Source organism: Sus scrofa, chromosome 14, assembly GCF_054392235.1.
Source record: "Sus scrofa isolate SSC_HxYL_T2T_F1_AM1 chromosome 14, Sscrofa_HxYL_maternal_Yorkshire_Landrace_v2.0, whole genome shotgun sequence".
In the NCBI taxonomy this organism is placed as follows: Eukaryota; Metazoa; Chordata; class Mammalia; order Artiodactyla; family Suidae; genus Sus; species Sus scrofa.
This window is the reverse complement of record NC_139396.1, coordinates 108,269,273-108,292,454: the sequence shown is the minus strand read 5'-3', so window position 1 is coordinate 108,292,454 and position 23,182 is coordinate 108,269,273. Positions and strand designations below refer to the sequence as shown.

At 39.1% G+C, this 23,182-nt stretch overlaps 1 long non-coding RNA gene across 8 annotated transcripts in view; it reads right to left on the bottom strand.

The window, feature by feature from the left end:
* LOC102160043 (uncharacterized) overlaps window positions 1-23,182 on the bottom strand; it is a 730,195-nt gene that overhangs the window by 362,105 nt on the left and 344,908 nt on the right. For all 8 annotated transcript variants that reach the window (XR_014827486.1, XR_014827490.1, XR_014827485.1 and 5 more), the window contains one exon: window positions 9,468-9,536. This is a non-coding gene — a long non-coding RNA (uncharacterized LOC102160043). The remainder of the gene's footprint in view (window positions 1-9,467; window positions 9,537-23,182) is intronic.

Sequence of the window (23,182 nt, the reverse complement as noted above, 5' to 3'; positions counted from 1 at the left end):
AAGGTTTTAGGCAATATGTTTTTAGTTTGACAGGGATATGTTGCTCTGCCTCCTTTTTAATTTTTTTTTCTTTTTAAGGCCATGCCTGCAGCATATGGAAGTTTCCAGACTAGGGGTTGAATCAGAGCTGTGGCCGCAGGCCTACACCACCGCCATAGCAATAACAGCTCCAAGCCACATCTACTACCTTCATTGCAGCTTGTAGTAATGCCGGATCCTTAACCCACTGAGCAAAGCCAGGGACTGAACCCACACCCTCAGAGAGACAGCGCTGGGCTCTTAATCTGCTGAGCCACATTGGGAACTCCTGCCTCCTTCTTTTTTAGCTTATTCTCAACAGTTGTAAACAGGGTCTCCAGAATTCAAAAAAACCATTATCCATTTGCTAAATGGCTAAGCCACATTTGCCTCTGATTTGCTGGTTCAACAACTGCTCAAACCGTCTCTCAGTCTTCTCTCCTATAAAAGCAGTTGTAACAACAACACCCTCCTTAAGAGGGTCTTATGAGGATTAAGTAAATTGTTTCAGGAAAAATACATGAACAGGATCTCGCACACGGTAGACTCTGTTAGCTATTGTGATTATCTGAACAATCGTAGAGTGAACAAAATGACATGAACTTTCTTCCACTCTAAATCCTGTCAAATTATTCTTTACACCTTCCATATTCATTTGTCAGCAGTAGGAGTAACTAAAAACTGGTGACAATAACTTTACACATTTCAGAGAAACCAAACTAATATGTGTGTCTCCACCACTCACCAGCCCATCTCCACTCCACCCAGCATCACCTCACCAGGTCCTAGTGCAGAAAAAAAACTCTCTAAGAGTAAAACTGAAAGAAAATCCAGCCCTTATCATAGCCCCCTCTGCAGTCCCGGTGTAGGTATGGCAGGCAGACAGAGTAAGTGGGGCCATGACCCTGCTCTCCTTTCGCATGGCATTGGGAGAAAGCTGCTCTGAGTGCAATCTTCTCAGACCTCATCCTTTAGACTTCAGAAGTTCCTTAGAGGGTAGCCTCCAATCTCCAAACCTTAGGCTGGGAGGGTGTTCCTCTGATAAGAAAGAGCACTGTGAACAAATAGATACAAGTAAAGATGCACAGTACACACAACTCCCTCATATCAATCCTTCAGGATGCAGATCCTTCAGCCCCTGTGCAACCAGCTGGATTCAAGCCCTCTTAACAGAAGTAACACCCAGTCAGCCAGCAGAATCAACCCAAACCAAAGGAGCCCACTCACCGCTTAATACATATAACTTAGTTCTGGCTTTGTGGAACACATAGATGGATGGGGAATGAAGAGCTTTCTAACTCTGTAAATAACCTTTTATGATCTGATTCTCTGATGGGCTCTGTTCTCATTGGGTCTTATGAGAAGCTTCTCTGATAGCCCATACCAATCTATTTTTGTTAAAAGCATCCTCTCTATGCCATATTCCACAAAATCAGGACTTTGTTGTTATAGCTCTCTTATGGAGGGAGGGAGGGAGAGAGAGAAAATAACAGGGAAGACGACAGACAGAGACACATGGACAGAAAGAGACATATAGATGGAAAACTTGGGTTAGCTGTGTTAGCAAGGCAGCTTGCCAAATTAAACACAGAATTAGCTACTTAAGAATTCATGTACTTAAAATTTAAATATAAACAAAAATCAAAACTAAACAAAAATTGATTAAAACTAATTCCAGAGGGAAGACTTGACATTAGCTTTTAGGACTAATAATTAAGAGGACTGGAGAGTGTAACTATCCATGATATAGTTTGGTTTAAAAAAAAAAAAAAAAACAGCTGTGATGAATAAATTCTCATTGATTTCCGTGTATTCATTTTTTAGGGCTCCCAAAACAAAGCTGCCAACTGGGTGGCTTAAACAATACAAATGTGTTGTCTCAAAGTCCTAAAAGCTACACATCCAAGATCAAAGTGTCAGCAGAGTTGGTTCTTTCTGAGGGCTGCGAGTGACAATCTGCGGCATCACCTCATTTTCTGCCTTCATCTTCACATGAATTCTCCCCATATGTGTTTCTGCCACTGTGTTCACATGTCCCCTTCTTATAAGGACACCAGTCATACTGAATTAGAACCCACCTTAGATGACCTCATTTAACTTAATCATCTGCCATGACTCTACTTAAAAGTAAGTTCACATTCACAGGTACTGGGGGTTAGGTACTGGGGGTCACTATCTTTTTGGTGGATACAATTCAACCTATTGTTAGCTGAAGGCCCCTGTTTTTAGTTTTCAACACAAATTCCCCAAATGAGTAGAACTTTAGTTTAGATACATTTATTTCCTACAGAAACTCATTTAATTTTATACCTTGAACAATATTTTGTGATTTTTTTTTCTTTTTTTCTTTTTTCTTTTTTTGCAGAGCAGAACTTCCAAACTGTAGGTCAATTTAGAAACTTGACAAACTTTCTCAGGTACCACCTGTATGAGTTTCCTATGGCTGCTCTAACAAATTACCAGAAACTTGGGTGGCTTAAAACAACATAAATGTATTCTCTTACAGTTCTGAAAATCTGAACTCTGAATGGGTCTCACTGGGCTGAAATTGGGGTATTGTCAGGGCCATTTGCCCTTCAGAGGCTCTGAGGGAATATCCATTTCCTTTGCTTTTAAAGTTTCTAGTGTCCACTTGTATTTCTTGGCTTATGAACCCCCTCTTCCATCTTCAAAGTGTGTCATTCCAATCTCTGCTTTCATCGTCGCACTGCCTTCTGTTCTGTAAGAAATTAAATATCCACTTCCACCTTCCCTTTAGAAGAACACTTGGTATTAGATTTAGGGCATACCCAGATAATCCAGGACAGTCTTCCCATCTCAAAATCCTTAATCACATTTGTGAAGTCCCTTTTTCCATACAGGATAACATTCACAGGTTCCAGAGATTAGAACCTGGATATCTTTGGGGGATGTTATTCAGTCTAGCATGCCACCCATTCCAGATCAACTCAAATGACAGCACACTTCATTTTCACAAAGGAAAACCTTTCCCAAAGAGCATCAGTTTGCTAGATATTTCCTCAAATTTTCAGTTTTATTTTAAGATATACATTTCTCTATTTAATAACATATCAGAAAAGTCTGATTATAAGTACAATAATGCCCCATTAATCTATGCATGGAGAGATCTGAATTATAAGAATATTTGCAACTATTATTAACCTTCAATTCTGAAGACATAATTTCTTATGCATTAGCACTTTTACAAAATCTGTGCTCTATATTTCCTGCAGGATTCTGGGAATGCAGCAACTCCTCTTGGCAAACACAATAATTTCAAGTATTATAAATTAGACATGTTTAACACCTCTTCTTGGAGTTCCCGTCATGGCTCAGGGGTTAACAAATCCAACTGGGAAAGATGAGGTTGCGGGTTCCATCCCTGGCCTCAGTCAGTGGGTTAAGGACCCAGCGTTGCTGTGAGCTGTGGTGTAGATCACAGACACGGCTCGGATCCCGTGTTGCTGTGGCTCTGGCATAGGCTGGCAGCTACAGCTCCGATTAGACCCCTAGTGTGGGAATCTCCATATGTCTCAGGAGTGGCCCTAGAAAAGACAAAAAACAAAAACAAAAAAACAAAAAACCTCTTCTTTTAAATTTATTCCTTAATACTCCTTAATAATTTTAAGCCACTTTTACATGAACTCAGAACATGTTCCTGTCATAATGAATGAAAGAACAGATTTGCCACTGTAGAAATAAGACTACTGTTCAGAAAACATTCTTACTCTTCCCATCCTAACCTCTATGGAGAAATTCTGCTTTGCACCCATTGATGTTGAGCATAACATGTGGCTTTCCTTCAATATGGATATGGTGGAATAGGTCTGATCTGAGTTATCAGATCTGAGTTTAAGCTTTTAAAATGCTTGTTGCAAGTTACTGAGTATATGGTTGTATAACATTTTATAGCAATAGTAGGCAAATACAGCCACTAATTATTTTTAATCATTTTAAACCAAGGGTAGCCCCAAAAAGCAACTGACCCTGATATTTGATTTTTATTAATGTAGGGATAAGACATGTAACATCAAACCATTCACTTTTATTAGAATCAGCATATTTATTATTCCTTAAATTATGTTTATAATTTATTATTAATATGAGCTATTCTTAATTAAGCTATCAAGAAAATAGCATGGTGTGAAATTTTACATATAATACAATCTCAACTATGTAAAAAAATTCATAGAAAAAATAATAGCGAATTATTGGGGGTAGAGTTTATTATCTGTGTATTCTGTTGTTCACTAAATATGACCTATACTATAGAATTTAGCTATTTACTACATATTATTCCATATTATGTTTATGATGAAGCTAAAATACGTAACTTGTGAGTGTTTGGGAGAGAAATTCTATAAAATTTGGTTGTGATGATTGCTGTACAACTACAAACATAATAAAATTCATTGAGTAATTAAATAAATAAAAATAAAATACATAACTTGTGATAGAGTATTATCTATTAAAATACTGATTCTATACTGTACATCTGAAACTAACACACTATTATAAATCAACTATACTTCAGTTTAAAAAAAAGGGGGGGGGTTAAATTAAAAAAAAGAAAAGGACCAAAGTGAAGGAGCAGCCCTTATCTAGGGCATTTCCCTCTTGAAGCAGAGGCAAAGAGAGGAGGGTGATCCACTGTAGGCTCTTTAAGGTCTTGTTCAGATGTGACACACAACAATTCCACTCACATTTCAGTACCCAGAGCAAGTCAAATATCCAAGCCTACTGACAGAGGCAAAGCCTCATCTAGTCGAGGGAACCATAATCTAGAAGGAACCCCACAGAATGGGATTATTTGGCTGAATAGTAGTAAATTATCACATTAGACTTGTAGTTATCTAATTTATATGTTTGTTTTGTTACACAATATTTACTATCTGCAAAAATTTCAGTTTAATGAAATTTTTGCAATCTATGGAATTTTTTTTCTTATAATCAGATTTTTATTATACTCTGATCTTTAAAAGTGTCTAATAACGCCATTTTTAAAAAAAATTTATATTTTCTTGGGAGTCATTTTTTGGCTATTTATTCATTGCACAAACTTACAGCTGATGTGATCTTTTGATAGCTAAAATAGATTCACTCAGAAAACATTTCTGTCATGGCTTAATTAATTCACTCTATTTCCCATATTAGTGGAGGTATGGAGACAGAGTGGAATCTTTACCACCCTGGTGGGCTTTTCTTTCCCCCACCCCCCAATAAAATCCCTCTGCTGTCATATACTCAATCTATTGCTGAATTTCTCACCCAGTTTTGGTATGTTAAGGGTCACCCTTTTTGTTTTACTGACTGTATAGGATTTTTCCCTGCTACACTGATAGAGCCATTTCAGCAAGTCATTGGAAGTAGGAGGGAGACAAAAGCAAGAGCTGTGGTCACAGTACTGATCATCAACTTAGAGACTTAATGAAGTAAATATTCAATCCAAGAAGCCAAAAAAAAAAAAAAAAAAAAAAAAGGTCCTCAAAGTGAAACATAGAAAATAGTAGAAAAATAATTGAAACATAATTTTTTTCCCTTTGACAAGACCCACAACATATGTAAAATCAAGCAAGTCTGATCAAGGAAAAGTGAAAGGAAATAGAAATGCACACTTTGGGGAATCATAAAGTAGGTATCTTCTCAGATATAGAAAAAAAAGATTTAATTCTATGCTCTTAAAAATATTTAATAGTTTAAGCAGAAAGATGGAAAGCATTTTAATTTGTTTTACTGGACTAGAATAACCCTGATAATAAAAGTTGTCAAATAGAACACAAAGAAATAATCTACCAACCAATCTTTCCACTAAATATAGAGACACATAAAACGATTAAAATTACAGGCTTGGGAATTAAATACATCTGTATTTAAATACTTGTATTTTAAAGAAATATTTTGTGACTTGGATACTTAACTATTCTAAATCCTTTCTCTAAAGTGAGATTATAATACCTACCTTAAGAACAACTGCCAGGATTTCACACTTTAAATATCTTACAATTTTATTTTCAATTATACCTCAATAAAACTGGGAGAATTATATTTTCAGAAAGAACTGAGGGTTTTAAAAAGTGATGTAAATAAGTTCTAAAATATTGTATACATTCAGTTTATGGCTTAATGATGCTGTTAATAGATGATGATGATGGTAGGGATGGTGGTGGAATTGCTACAACATCGAAAGTTTAGCAAACTGAATCCTGGAGTGTATTATAAAGTAGACTCGAAGAAGTCATATACAATTTACCTAGAAATGCCAAAAGAGTTCAACATTAAAAAAATATTTATTTTAATTCACTATATTATTAGGTAAAAGGAGAAAAAATGTGAGACTATTTAAAAAATGCCAGAAAGCATTTGATAAATTTAAACATCCTCTTCTAATTAAAAACAAACTTAGGAAAATTTAACATAGAAAGCTACTTATTTAGTATGATTTGAAATTAGCCCTCTGATGCTCAACATCAGTAATTATTAGAGAAATGAAAATCAAAATGAAGTATTACTTCACACCAGTCAGAATGGCCACCATTAATAAGTCTACAAATAATAAATGTTGGAGGGGGTGTGGAGAAAAGAGAACCCTCCTGCACTGTTTGAAGGAAGGTAAGTTGGTACAACCACTAAGGAAAACAGTATGGAAGTTCCTCAGAAAACAACAAGTATGATCCAGCAATCCCATCCCTGGACATATATCCTCACAAAACTATAATTCAGAGAGATACATGCATTCCTACGTTCATAGCAGCACTATTCACAATACCAAGGCATCAAAATAACATAAATGTCTATTAACAGATTAACAGAATGAAGAAGATATGGTACATCTATCCAGTGGAATACTGTTCATTCACAAAAAATAATGAAATACTGCCAACATGGATGGAACTAGAGATTACCATACTAAGTGAAGTAAGTCAGAAAGAAAAAGATAAATGCCATATGATATCATTTATGTGTAGAATCTAAAATATAATACAAATGAACCTGTCAGTGAAACAAAAACAGCCTCACAGACATAGGGAAAAGATTTGTGTGACAAGGGGGTGGTGAGGTGGAAGAGGGAAAGACTGGGAGTTGGGGGTTAGCAGATGTAAACTTTTACAAATAGAATGGATAAACAACAACATCCTACTATGCAACAACAAGGTCCTACTATACAGCATAGGGCACTGTATTCAATATTCTGAGATAAACAATAATAGAAAAGAATAATAAAATGAATGTATATGTATGTATAACTGAATCACGTAGCTGTACAGCAGAAATTGACACATTGTAAATCAATTTTACTTCAATTAAAAATAATAAAAAATAAAATTTTGAAATCAATAGAAAACATTGTCCATATCTTGAAATATTCCCATTAAAGTCAGGAAGAAAGAGAAAACCTAGCATCACTGTAATTGTTGTGTATTTTTCTAAAACTTCTATTTTTGCCACAAAGAAAAAAATGTAATAATGAAAAGGAAGGGTCAAAATTATCATGCTTTTTGAATAATTGGATTGCATACCTAGACGAAATTAAAAATATCTGAGATATAGTAGAGTGGATGAGGATATTAAGAACATATTTAGACAAAAATCACAAAAATGTATGTTCAAGAAATTCATTGTACAATTTAGCAAGTAGCAAAATCACACATCCAACCTAAAAGCCTCTTAATAAGGGGTGGCTAAATAAAATTCTGCCATACAATGGAATACTAGTTTGGCTTACAAATAATGATGCAGAGCTAATTTTTTCAAAAACACGTACTTGCTTTTCAGAATTTTCAGATGATTTTGCAATAAGCCTGTATATATTATTTTTACATGAGAAAGCCAGAACTTAGCTATTTATTTATACTAACAAATTTTGGCAAAAACATAGGATAGTATATCCTCTCATTAAAGAGTAAATTTATTAAATTATTCTCAGGGCAAGATCATCTATATTTATTAAAAGTCTTAAAAATGTCTCTACTCAAAAGGATAATTACACCTCTAAGAACTACCTTAAGGAAACAATAAGATATGAAAATATGCACATCAAGGATGTTCAGTGTTTATCCAGTGAAGAATTGGAAGTACTGGGAACAATTCAAGTGCTCTGAGCTTGTACACTAGGAGGAACTGTGCTGGGCTCATCTGTGTGCAGCCGGCCATTGTGTATTGCCCTGCTGAGTAGGAGAGCTGGAGTGTTTCTATACGATCCTGCCTCCTTTTGAGGCAAAAAGCCTGTTCTTTCTGTCACTACAAGCCCTCTAGGAATCCATGGCCTGGGGGATCATGACTGTTCTGGGCTGCTAAACAGATTGTTATTCAATTTGAATGGATTCCATGGTGTGGCGCCCAGCAGTCTGGGGAACATGGAGCCACTACCAGAAGGGTGGCCTGTGGATGCTTTGCTGCACACTATCTATTGCGCATCCCCACCATAGAGCAATGTGGAAGACAGATGGTCCCCTGGGGCAACTCTGCAAAGGTGACTGATGCTGAGATGCAAGGGAGACTCAGATGCCCCCAAACCCCCCATTTTCCTTTTTAGCCCATGTTACAGTTTACCTAGTTTGGCAACGGAAGCAATTACTTTACAAGTATCTATACAGATTTGTCTTTCTTCTACTCAGACCAGAAATATCAAATTTTGTCAAGAATTTACAGACTGTTTTCTGATTCCAAAGTTCATGAGGTATGTCAATCACTCTGAGGTGGGAGGGGCCAATGCAAATAAACCAGAAGACAAACAGTGAAGGCACAGGGCGGGACAGAGGGTAAGCATATGATATTACCTGAAATATTACCCCGCTACACAGCCATTATTTCATTTAATTTTCACAAGAAACATTCTATACTCAGGATATAGTCTTATTACTTATAAAACTAAATAGAAAATATAGATTTCATCTTGGTGATCAGGAAAATGAACGTAACCTAGTTAAGACCCATGTCTAGATTCATAGTCCATAAGTAATAGACCCAGGTTTTCCAATTCAGGTTGTCCAATATCAAAGATCATAAATTTAATCCCTAGCCCATACTGACAGAGCAAAGAGGTAAAAAGACTGGATAATGAATAAAAACTTTAAATTATTAAATCTCATCTAGCCATTGTAGATGACTGCTTAGAAGATAACTTAACTGCATAGGAATACATCACAATAGATAAAATTAAAAATTAGATCAATTTTTAAATAAATTATACATGCACTGAAAAAATACTAGAAATACAGTGAACCCTACACTGGTGGTAACTTTCTGGTAATTTTCCTTTCTCTATATTTTTGAATTTCTATGAGACACAATATTTGTACAACTAGAAAACAATAATAAAAGAACTTCCCACATGGGCTTCTGTGCTAGTAACTACATAAATGTCAGTATAAAGCAGACCTTTCATTTTGGAGCATGCATTTTCAGATGGTAAATAACTGAGCTACAGGAAGAATATTAGAATTACTTACTGTAAGTGAGGTCTTCAAGGCACTTTAGAGATCATTGCATTTAACCTCTTCATTTTACAGATGAGGAAACTGAGAGAAGAATAGGAGAAGAAAGTCAGCATCCTTGACCCAATAAGCCATCGCCCTCTTAACAAAATTGAGAATGGACATTAATTCCTTAAAGTGTTTTTGATCTCTTGCCCTTCAAAAAATCAAAATTTAAATTTAAAATGTGATCCTTAGCCTCTTCCCTAAGAGCAAAATTTACCTAGCAGAGAAAAAAATTAATGTTTTGCAGTGTTCATTTTCCCTTTAAAAGCTAGATATTACAAAAAACAAAAACAAAAAACTGAAAGCTATCCCTTCCTCTCCATCAAAACAAGTGTTGTTCTTGCATTCATTAGCTGCAAAGAAAAAGACTCCTTGGAGAACAGTTTTGTTCTTTCATGTATGTGTGCATGTGTGTTATTTTTGATTATGAAATCATTAGACATTCATTGTAGAAAATGTGGAAAATCCCAAAAATGATACAGAGAATCTCAATCATGTATTATATTCACTCCAAAACAATGATAGTGAACATTTAACATATAGTTCCAGATCTCTCCCTTCTCTCTTTCCCCTTTTCTCTTCTTTCAATAGCTTTTTTCAAAATTTTTTCTTAGGCCACTGAAAAAAGAAGCAGTTCTCTAACATAACTGCCCAGTTCTGACCTCTGACTATCCCCCAGCACACTCAGGTAAGATCTTGTGGTGACCGAAGTAGTTTCGATTGTTGTTCAAAAACATTTGCTCTTTGCCATGACCACAACCTCCATGGGAATAGGAACTTCCATTCCCACAATGTCCATCCCAGCACATGATTTGCCTTTACCAATGAGACACCTGAATGATGAAACAAAAGCTTAAGATGTGCTTGCATGGGGAGGCTTGTCCTCTCCTACTTGTGCCTGTGAGAAAAGTGGCTGCTGCCCCTTCTGTGGGGGGCCCAGAGTAGAGCAGAGATGTCTCAGGGAAACTGCATGCTTGAGGCAAGGAGCAGAGTCACCCCAGCAGACCCAGAGAAGAAAGAATAAATGTTTGTTGCTTTAAGCCACTGACCATTGGCATTCAAACATAGAAAGGTACCTCAAGACAGAGTCCACACTACAGATGCTGCACAGGATCTTCATTGATGCACTTCTACATGTCGAGAAGGAGATTTTCCTCTCTTAAGTTCTCTTTGACTTACTTCAAATGGGTGATACTCATCTGAGTATAGAACTTCCCCTCATCAGGGTGGACCCCTTAAGAATACTTTTTCCACCACCATGGCCCTCTATTTTCCCTCGGGTACCATGGTGGCCCAATGAAGATTTAATTCATCATAGCAGTAACTTTTTTAACCTGACTTTCCTTGCATCATTTATCCCTTCTACTGAGACATCTTCATCTCCTTACTCTGTTTTGATTTTACGCCGTCTCCTTTGGAAGAAGTGAGCCTGAATTCCAACAAGCAAGTGAAGGAAAAATAAGCATCAACGTCTGTAAGACCTAAAGTTAAAAGGAGTCCCATGAATGTACATCCTAGAAAGGAAAGCAGGCTGAACACCTAATGCCCTGGGGGGAGGGAGAGAAATTCAGATGCACATAGATTGACGAGTGGGTGTCTCATCAGCAGATCCAGGCTCTGGTAGACCTCAGCCTCTGTGAGACTCTGTAGAGACATCTGGTATTTTTTTTTAACTTTCCAGACTGGCTCCCCTTTCATTTGGTTAATGCGCCCCAATCCCTTATAGGAAAACTATTCCCTTTCCCTATTGCATGTAATCTTGGAAGGAATGAACCAATGAAATCCATCCTCCACTGGCCATGTTGAGCATGTGACCCAAACTTGGACATTCAGACTTGTCTAATTAAGATTTTGATTCTTGCCCACAAGGGTGCCAAGAAGGAAAACTCTCAGAAATGATACATCCTGAAGTACTGAGAAATTGTCCATTAATTCCCACCTCCTAATTCCCTCTTCTTGTGCTCTGTAGGAACTTGTCCTTCCAAAAGACTATTGCAAAGTTTTATCTTCAATTCAGTATATTGTAATTAAGTTCCTAGTTCTTACCGTTAGTCTTCCAGTGTCTGATGTTTTCCACCAAAGAAACTCAAACAACATAGCACAAATTTGGAAAACGGCTGGGTTGATACTCAAGCTAGAATTGTCCTTATTGCATTTTGCCTTTTTAAAAAATATCTCTCATAGAAAAAAAATCATCTATGTTTTTATGATAATATACTCTTGTAGTACAAATTTTGAATAATTCATAAAAAGCAAAAATGAAAATGAAATCTCCTGAAATCCTACTTGAGATTATGAGCACCACTAACACTGCTTTGACCATCTCTTCATATTTCTTTTTGCACAGCTTCATGTAATTTAACATGAATGGGATTGTATCGTACATGCTGTTTCTATGGTGAATAACCTCTTAATGCAGTTTTTTTGTTTGTTTTTGCTTCTCTCTCCTTTTCTGCTCATCTACCACTGCCAATATAACCTAACTGACACCTTTTCATAATCTTCCTTCTATTTAATAATTATATACATATATATTGCATGTACAAATACACACAGATACTTTTTCTGTTGTTTAAGAAAAATAGGACCATATGACTGCATTTTGCCTTGCTCACTTTCACCCTTTATAGCTAAAATCTATCCAAGTTAACTTATTTCCACAGTCAGTGAACATTCAATTTTGTGCACAAGCCAACATTTATCCAACCATTCTCATATTGATAGGCATTTATTTTTTTAGTTGTTGTTCAGTCACTAGATTAATGAAGCAATAAACATTTCTATGAAAACGAAAAGAAAATGATAAAATTATTTTTGCTGGTAATATGATTGTATACCTGGAAAACTCTAGAGACTCCAGTTTAAAAAAAAGAAATGAGTAAGAGTATTTGATAAAGTGACTGGGTCCAAAACAGGTATAAAAAAATCAATAGCATATTTCTATGCTAGACATAAATGGACGAAAAACAATCAATTCATGGTAGCAACTAAATGAAATAGATTTTTTAGGAATAAATTTACAAATAAAAGTATTATGCTTATAATTTAAAACTATTAGGCCTTAAAGGACATGAAATAAAAAATAAAAGAAAGATATTTGTGGGATATAGACAATATCATTAAGACATGATTTCTCCCATAATTAATATGGGATATATAAAAATACTTAATTCATTTAATTCAATTCCAATTAAAATTCCAAGCCTGTAGTTTTTCTCTTGAAACAAGATAAAGTCATCTTTAAATGTACCCCAATGTTCACTGCAGCACTATTTACAATAGCCAAGACATGGAAGCAACCTAAATGTCCATCAATAGAGGAATGGATAAAGAAAATGTGATATATATGTAGATATATATATATATATATATATAATGGAATATTACTCAGTAATAAAAAAGAATGAAATAATGCTATTTGCAGCAACAAATACCATATGATATCACTTATATCTGCTTAGCAATTTTAATAAATAAAATTAATTTCCTGTCCTGATCATGCTCTGAACATAATCCTGTCTTTTACGTGTCTGAGACCCAGATCAGACTATAATTGAGGGGATCGGGGACTAAGGGAAGAGGGAGTTAGGGAGATGGTATCAAAATTTTGTTCTCTGAGGGAAGCTCCCATTATTCACAGGAGTAATGAATTCCTCAAAGGAAAAGGATGTGGGTGGCATCTAATATCCTTGCTCACAAAAGAAAGAAGTAATGCTGCCTGTAGAAGAAGGGGCCAGGGTCTTTGAAAGACAAAACAGGGGCATGAGCTCTGTTCTGGGGTGGTCCCAAGGTGGGACTGAATTTAGTGCTCATAAGATCTCAACTCAAAGAAAGAAAGAGAAGTAGTAGGAACAGTAGGAAATGAGACAACAGGACTAGGAAGGGAGAGTGACAAATGTGATGGAATGACAGACTAAGAGGAAGGGCATGACTGGTTCCAGGAAGGAAGAAGAATCAAACACTGGACTCCTCTCAGCTCAGACCTTTCTCATCAGCCCAAGGACTCACCATATATATTTTGCCAAGCTGACCTATAGTTACAAGATGACACAGAGAGATGCCTGCTGTCTCCCTCCAAGTCAGGCCTACCATTTGGGACTCTCCCTTTGATTCCAGCAGCATAAGCAAAAGATAATTGCATCTCGGTTACAACACTGATTTGGCTGAAACCACCATCCTTTGTCATTCACTTTTAAAGATTTTCACTAGCATTTACTGAGCAGTAACTTTGTGCTTGCTGTAGAACTGGGCTCTGAGAATTCACAGTAGATGAGAAAACCCTTAGAAGCCACCGGAATGAGCAGTGGAGGGTGGTCAGGAAGTATTAGGGATACCTTTAAAATAAAGGTAAGAATCCAGAAGTTATTTTTTAGAAGATAGAAGTATTACTATATATTTTAATAGAGAATTATATGATTATTAAAGTCAATAGATAAAACATAGATTGTGAAAACATTTATAGCAGAGATAAATAATATGACAAAACTTCCCCAAAATGTACAACAGAAAGACAACTATCCAATAGAAACACGAAGATACAATGAAATTCACAGAAGGGAAAATGCATTCAAGAAACATGTTAAGATACTCAACCTCACTAGGAACAACAGAAATGCAAGTTAAAGTAATCTCTCTTCACATTCATCTGGGCCTGAGCAATTACAGACTAGGTTTGGTGGAACTTAGGTATCAGTCTTTTACAGGCTCTGTGGGCGTTCTGGTCTATTTGCTTCTAGTTAATCCGTGAAGGCAGCCTCAGCCAAAGGTCTTAAGTGACGCCGTTCAAGTGAGATGGGCCTGGGAAAACGCCATCTGGTGGCAGGCCCAGGGGCTTTGCCCATCCCTCTCCACCACAGTGTTCAGGTTCCCCCTACACTCCGCCTGGACAAGTCGGTCTAAGAATGGGAGGCACCTCAAATTTGACTCGTGCAAAGAAATGTTGCAGGACATTGTCACTGTGCCAGTCAGAGAGTGTGGAATTACAGCCAGCTGGGCAAGACCTGAACTAGAGTTGTATTTTTGGGGTGGATGAGAGGATCAGTATCATTCTGCACCCCAGTATTACCCTCTTTCCCACATCCTAGCCTAGTCTCACTGTCTATATCATGGGATCAACTTTTCCAAACCTTCAAGGCTACAGGTTATATTCTACCACCACTGGATTTGGATTGCAGGCTTCAGACAGTCTTCCTGACTATGGTCTCTCTGGTTCTCCTTGGTCCAGGTCACAGGAAGCACCTTACTTCCTTACAGTGTCTTAACATAATCTGGTCTCCACACTGGCCAACCAATAAACCATATCTCCATATGTTCTCGCTCTGACGCAGTCCTCTTTCCTAGAATTTAGGCTGTCCATTCGACTCTCTTTTAACCCAGAGAATACAGTGCAAGTGACACTTTCTGACTTCCCAGGCTGAATTATATTTAGTCTTTCAGCCTACACCTGGGCCTCTTAATTCAATGTTTCTTGTAATTTATCAATCCTTACCTCCAGTTTTTCCCCAAGATCTTAGATCACCTTTACTATCATTATGTTAAAGTCTTTTTCATGGAGGCTGCTAATCTACAGTTCACTTAAAGTGATTTTGTCTAGTTCCCTCATCTGGCTTATATTCCTCTCCCTTATCATTTTGTATAGCTTTTCATCTGGCCTTCTTTTTGCAGGCTACAATGTCGTAGCCTCTGTTGCTCCTGGTGTCTGTTCTCTTGTGGAGGAAGGTGATACAGGGACTTGTTATAGGCTTCCTGATGGGAGGGACTGGTGCCTGCTCACTGGAAGGTGAAGCTGATTCTTATCCCTGTTGGGTGGGGCTTTGTATCTGGGTATGATTAGAGGTAGCTGTGTGCCTGGGAAGATCTACTAGGCAGCTGTTTGCTGATGGGTGGGGGGGCTGTGTTCCCACCCTGCTTGTTGTTTGGCCTGGGGCTTGTCAGTCCCATGGCTGCTGCCAGGTTTTTCCAAAATAGCAGCCTCTAGGGGAGCTCACATGGATAAATATTCCTGGGACCTCTGCCTCCAATGTCCTGCCCCCACAATGAGCCACAGCTGCCCCTTGCTTTCCCAGAATACCCTCCAATACCCACAGGCAAGTCTGACCCAGATTCTCATGGGGTCCCTGCTTTGCCCTGGGGCACAGTGGACATGGAATCCTGTGTGCGCCCTCCAAGAGCAGAGTCCCTGCTCCCCCACCCCCAGTCTTGTGGAGCTCCTTCACATAAGTCGCATAGGACCTCAACATACTCTGAGGGCTCCCCCTCCTAAAGCCAGACCCCGGGGCTGGGGAACCTGACATGGGGTTCAGAATGCTCATTCCTGTAGGAGAGCCTCTGATATAGTCATTTTCCAGTCTGTGGGTCACCCACCTGACCTGTATGAGATTGCTTATATCGCGAAAGCGCCCTCCTACCGTTTTGATGTGGCTTCTTCTTTGTCTTTGGATGTAGGATACCTTTTTTGGTAGTTTCCAATCTATTTTATTGATGGTTGTTCAGCTGTTATTTGTAAATTTGGTGTTTTCATGAGAAAAGATGAGTTTAAGCCCCTCTACTCTGCCATCTTGTACCCATCTCCACCTGGGCCTCTAGGAATTCTGGGAACAGTCCCTCTTAAACTCAGCTGCCAGTCTTTGAGAATCTCAAGTCACGTGGAGAGATCACATGAAGGCACTCTGGTCAACAGCCCAGCTGAACTCCCAGAAAGAAACCTACATTATCTTCAAGCCCTGTGAGTGAGCCGTCTGATCATCCAACCCACTGAATCTTCAGATGACAGCCGACCCAGCCACCATCAAACTGCAACATGACAGACTCTAAGCAAGAACCACCAAGCTAAGCCCAGGCAACCTGCAGAACCATGCCAGATCACTATAAATATGTGCTTTAAGCCACTGAGTTCTGGAGTGATTTGTAATATATATTAGACAATCAGAACAGGCCTTACTAAAGATGGGGAGAAGTGGCCAAGCTCAATATCCTGATTTTATTACAAGATTCCTACTGCTGCAAGTTTGAAAGATCAGTAGTCTGAATCTCAAATACCAACACATGACAATTCAGCCAGTTAATTCATTACTGCATAACAAGGTGCGCTAATCCCTCTGCCTGAAAGAGAGTGTTTTCCACCCACAACCTTTCCCAATATGCCAATTTAGTCAACTCCGTACGTATCAGTGCTTGACAGTTTCAACTCCTGCTTCCTGGTGCCAAATTCTACATTCGGTTGAAACAAAGAAAGGACTCATTCCAGAATGGCTTAAATATAGAGGAAATCTTTTGATTCACATAATTTAAAAGGGCAGACTTTATTCTGCCTCCAGGAAGACTCACAAGATATTCCCTCTGTTCTTTTGAGATCCATTTCCTCTTCAGGTCCTCATCCTGGGCTCCCAGTAGCTTTAAACTTCCCTCAGGTCTTTAGCAGTTACAAGTTTCATATAATTACAAAGATTCAATTTGAAGCCTGGCCCAAGCTTTTACTAACCTATGACCTTGGGCAAGTTGAAAAAAGCTTTAATTTTCTCTTCTGTAAAATGGAGAAATTAATCATAATATATCTCATAGGGATTTGAGAATTAAATGAGTAAATATATATAAAGCACTTAAAACTGTGTCCACCAGTGAGTGAGAGCCCTAAAATGTTAGCACTGTTGTTGTTATTGGTAGTAATGAAATAGAGTTTTAACTAAAGAACAACCCCCCTTGGCTAAGAAGGCAGCTGCAAGCCTTTCCAGCTATGCTCGTCACTACACCACCCTTCTTGCAATAATGTAACAACTGTGTGCCCTATGTCCAAGCCAGCAGCCCTGCTAATCATGTACCCAGCATTGCTTATCAGTTCCGCTTCTGTAACCTTGCTCGCTCAGTTTCTTAGGGAGGAACACTGTCTGCTTGGGGATGGGGGGAGGTCCGGGATGCTTACATGGGAAAATCAAGACCTTGTAGCGTGTAAAAGTTACTGAGAACAAAGACCTGGTGCTCAGACTCTGGAGGTGACTCCTCTGAGCCCGCACCAGTGCTGAATAAACCTTGCTTTTCCATATCTCTGAGTGCTGTTTTTCCCTTCCATTGCCATGGTTTTTGCGGTTTCCGCAACAGTAACAGTAAAAGTAGTAGCATTAGCAGTAGCAGTAACAATAGTAACATTCTCTACTTCCATCCAGTACAGCAGAGAAAAAGGAATGGATGTTCCAGCATCCCATGAGGTTCCTTGGCTCCTTTGGGGTTCCTTGAACCCATCACAGGGTCCCAAAGGTGAAATACACCAATTGCCTCAAGGGGCTTGGAGTGATACCTGGAGACAATGTGGGGTGAATCCAATTAGGCTGGGAAAGAAGGGCTCTGCCAGGAAGGGGAAAAGGGTCATGGATTCCATAGAGGCAATAGATGTCCTCTAGTAAGAGGAAATCTCAGTCCTCAGGCTTCATTGCCATATGGCTGAGGCCACCTTGGCTATGCCTCTTCTTTCTTCAAAGGCCACTCATGAAAAGACTAACCTTAATTGGTCTGATCTAGAATAAGAGACTTTCTCATTCTGTTCTGAGCATTTCTGTGTGTGGAGACTGTGCTTCACAGAGATGGGGCATTGACGGGGCAGCAGGGGAGCTGGTTGGTTCTGCTTCCCTGCCACTGACTCCTTTTTCCCACACCACAACCTTTCCAGATCTGCCGTAGACTAAGAGAGGGGCTGCCCTGCATTCTGAGGTCTTTGCCAGGACCACATCCTCTGTATAGGACCTTCCTGCTCTGGTGAGGAAGGAGCACGCCTAAGTATAATTCCAAGTGCCACACTTCAAGCCCTTCCAACTCCAGGAAATTATTTTCATAGTGGGTCCAGGTGGATTTGTATTTTCCAGAGCAAGACTGGTTTGTGCAATCTGTAGCCCATAAAGCCCTCCCTGCGGTGTGAGGAGAAAATGCCACACTACAAATGATACATGTTGTTTCTTGGTCTCAATAAAACATTTGTCTCTCTTGTACATAATTAATTGTTCATTGAAAGCATGATGAATTATAGCTGCCTATAATTAATTTACTAAGAGACTTCAGTGAAATATGACTCTGAGTCTTTCTCCAGACTTATTTTTTGTTTTAGCAAGCTGAGGCAGAATTGGATCCTGTGCAAATTCTTCTGCGGCCTGCTGTGTTTTAAGCAGGACAGATTGGTAGGGTGGGACAGGTTTGGGGTTAGGCATGAATGGTAGCATAATCAAAGGATGGCCTCCCTGGGGACAGCATCTGGCATTTGGGTTATCCATCTTTCCCAGCACAAGGGTGAATGGCTCTTCAATTCTGAAGGATGAACCCATCCATTTGGGCAAACATGAAGGCAGTGGAAGGAGCAGAGAACTTGCCTCAGCCCCCAGAGAGAAGTCTTCACCTGGGCTATCTTCAGGTTGAAGACATGTCCCATGAGGTCATGGCCAATCTGATCTTTCCTGGATGTTGGGGAGGGATGGGAAAGTAGTTTATCTTTTCAGTGCAAGTTACCTGAAGGGGCTCCACCTTGTCCAAATACACTGCAGAGAGCAGAATAAAGGCCCCTAAAGATAAATGACACACCAGGTGGAGCTAACACCTGAGGTCCCCTGAGTTCATCCTATCACATCTCACAAAAGGACCCTCAGAGGGATGATAATGCAGTATTCCTAGGACACACTGGCTCACCTCTGACTGGACTACCTCTAATGGCACAGAAACAACCACCTCCCCTAGATTACCCTCTTCACCCCTACTTTTACCTCTACTTTACCCCTACTTTATCCTCAGAACTTCCAAACTGGGAGGGAGCTGTGCCAAGGATCAGAGAAAGAACTATTTCCACCATAGTTCGTCAAAATCACCATAGCTTATCACCTTTCCTTTGATTTTTCAAGCTGTCAAGATCTCTTTCCCCTGCCCCACCCATGTTGTCTGCAGGTTGATGAGGTCTGTATTTTATGAAGCTTTATATATGAAGCTACTTTTACAGTCAGTTCCATTTATGAGTCACTTTCTTCCCAGGCTCACTGTTCATTCTTACACATCCTCCTCTCTATTCAGAAGCCCCCTCCTCATCTATACCAGTTGTTCTCCATCTGCACCCAGCACACCTGTCTCTACTGCCTCAACCTTATCTTTCATCCTATTCTTACCCCCTCCTCCTTCCTCTACACAGATTTTCTTTCCATCCCATCTTCTCTTCATCCTCACTTTATCCTCCACCACTCTGCCTTCAAAGCCTGTCCCAGCCTCATATCCTACTGTCACGATAGCCCTTCTCTCTCCCCTCCATTCTCACACATGCTTCCTCATCCTCACATCTGTTTTCTGTGGAGCACTCTCCATCCCCAGACACGCTATCATATCACCTCACCTGGAATGATTTTTACTTCTTCTCTAAATAGAGATCAATACACTCCAGTCCTGCCCAACCCAGAGTTTTCTCTGCCTAAGTGTCCAAAGCTTGGAAACTGGGGCCTACCCTTTCATCAGTAGTCATGTAAGGAAACAAGCAGCATCTCTACCTTTGCGGGGTGTGAGGAAACCCTGAATGATGCCTGTCCTCCTAGGGACCATCTTTCCAGGTAATTCCTGGGACAGTTTGGAGGCATATAAAGATGCATATGTCATCCTTCAGCATCATTATAGTCCCCATAATAGCCTTGGAAGATGAAGAATGAACTTTCTTGGTAAAGGACAAGCTGGAGCATCCTTTATCTTATTTTTTGAGAGAGACTTACTCTTTGCCTTTATGACCTTCCTAAGCAAAGAAGCATTACAATCACCAATAATCATGTTCACACAAAGCACAAGAATTACGATATTTCCATCACACAAAAGGCAGAAACAAGAAGAGCATGAGTGAGAAAAAATTAAGTGTCTTGAAATAAGGAGAAATGATAAAAAGCTTTGATGACTTCTGGTGTAAAATGATGGCTGGCAGCAGCTTCCAGTACAAGCTCTTCCAAACTCTTGCTAACATACAGATAAGAACCCAGAGAAAACATGAAAATAAAATATGGTAAACTAAGTCATGCAGACTTAGAGAACAAAGGACTCTCATTTTGATTTAGATAAAGCAGACTTGGTAAGATCCTAATAAGGTTTTCATCAGAGAAAAATCCCATTTTAATGTTACACAACAGAGACCATATGCAAAACTGAAGGAAGAAAAGGAGTGCCTTCTCTGTAATTTGCTGTTTGACCCAGAGACCTGGGAACAACCAGAAAACTGGGAAACAAGCCCAACTTTTCCACCGAAAATGGTGCTCTGTAAAACAGGCTGAACTCTGATTCAATTTTCCTTCACCCAGACACATATTTTTAACAGAGGTATAAAATGCATATTCCAAGAAAATATTGAAGCAAAACCATAGCTGAAGCAAACTGATATTGCCAATGCACTGCAGAAGTGTGGTACCTACAAGTGAAGTGTTGTAAATAAGGGCTGAAATTCAAAAGACACTGTAATCAAAGTCTACTGAAATTGTAGTCTTCATTGCCTCATCGCACAAGGTACTGAGGGTTGGCAAAATGAATTCATTCAGTAGAGAGAAGACATACCAGACACAAATGCGCATCTTAACCTCATTCTGACCATAGATTTAAGATGGTGACCCAGGGCACTCACCATCCAAGCGCAAAGCCTGCTACTATTAAGTGTCACTTGAGAGATACTCAGATGATGATGAATTATATGGAAATGTCCTAATTCCCAGAATTCACAGTCACTTATCTTTTTTCTGACTCACCTCCTGAGAATAGAACATTTATTACTTGTGATAACCACATCTCCTAGCTTGAATGCATCTCTGGAAGGCCCTCTCCTGACTCTTTACACAACGGAATGCATGGAATTTGTCTCTCACCTGTTACAGCGATGGGATGTAGACTCTTAGGAACACCAAAGGCAACAATGCTGTTTCCACATTAAAGCTACAGAAGAGAAAAGGTATGAAAATAGAAAAGGCCCACTTAGCTCGGGCAGGAGGGCCAAACCTCCATGTTCAATATGGTTACATGTCTGCCCTGTTCTTAACCCCAATAGAACTTGCACTGGTTCCTATAGACAATTAGGAAGAAAGACTAAAACAAACTGAAATGAGAAAAGAAACACGAGAGTTACAATATTAAGCCTATTTTTTTTTTCAAAGGGCTTCATTACCGTCTGCAATCTTGTCCCAGCAGCAGCTCTGTGGAGAACCTGCAACATCACTGATGGTCACATTAGTAAGGTCATCCAAATTCTCTCCAAATCTTGTGGCAGAGGCTAGCCACCATAAATGGAGGTGGAGAAATGGCACCAAGGAGGAATCAGGTAAGCAGTAGAGATGAAAGAGCCTCAGACCGAAGAGAGACTGCATACTCGAATGTGATGACTTCCAATTGGGAAGACAAACTGGACCCCCAAGATGGAAAGAAGCGAGAAGCTTAGGAATTACCTTTACCATCATTTAGAGTTTTCCTCCCCCTTTACACTTATTTCCATAACAATATGTTTATAGGAGTTTGAATTGCAGTGAGAAGAAAGGGGAGTTCTTTCCTCTAGAAATGAGGAGCTCAGGCTCCTTGGAAGTAGAAATCAATGCTGATCCTTTGTCAGAGTCATGAAACCCCATCTCCATCTCACAGGACAGGCAAGAAACTAGGGATATAGGAATGCAGAAGGGCCCAGCCTAGAGATATCTGCACCTGGAAACCCTAGGGTAGGTTACCTCTGCTGCTGTATCCCTGCCCTTGAGATCCCCTTGGTTTCATGCCTGGCCACAAGAATTTTTCTAGCTCTCACCGGTGTCATGAAGGTGAATCAGATGCAATGATTCTCAACCCAGACTGAATACTAGAGTAACTTGGAGCACTGTAAAAACAAAACAAAAACAAAAACAAAAACCCCCTTCTAGACCAATTCAGTCTGAATTTCTGCAGTGGGGACCTTAGTATCAGGATTACTATAAATTTCTGAATGTGCATGAGAAAAATTCTTCTAGTGTTACCTTCTCCCAGTCTGCCTCTTGGTCTCCTCCCAGTCTCTGCCTTTGGAGCCTTTGTTAAGCCCATTTTCACATAACAGAATGCTTATAAGAGTAGGTTGTTGGATTTTAGATTCTAATTGCTACTTAACCTGTAGTCTCACATTATTGTTTCTCATTAGTACTCCATGATATTGGCCCACATTATTATTTCATGTTATTTTTCTACATCAACACAATCCATTCCATATTCTGTGCCTTTATAAATTTAGCCAAAAGGCAGAGCATAAATGAAACACACACACTCACTAGCCAGTCAATCTCTCTGCTTTGCCTCAGTTTTCTTGGGAGAGCAACCAAACCCAAAGCCACTAGCAAAATGTGGAAGGAAAAAAACTCAGGCAATCTGAGAGAATTTGAGATATGACAAAATTAATTAAGGTTGTGTAGGTTGTAATTTACCAATCTGTCAAAAACTCCTTAAAGAGCAATTTAAACTGCAGTTAGCAGGACCTGTAAATACATCCTAGAAAATTTGTTTACTTTTTTCTTTTTTAAATATCTTAATCTTATCTTAACATGTACAATTTCATTAGCTATTTTTTTACACACAAATACTCAAGTCATTTGCAGTGAAATCAATAAATCTCAGATTTATTTACAGTTGGTTCTTCCTATCTGCCCAGGTCTGTCCAGAGATGTGGCCAGCAGAATCATAACCACTACCCCCCGAGATGT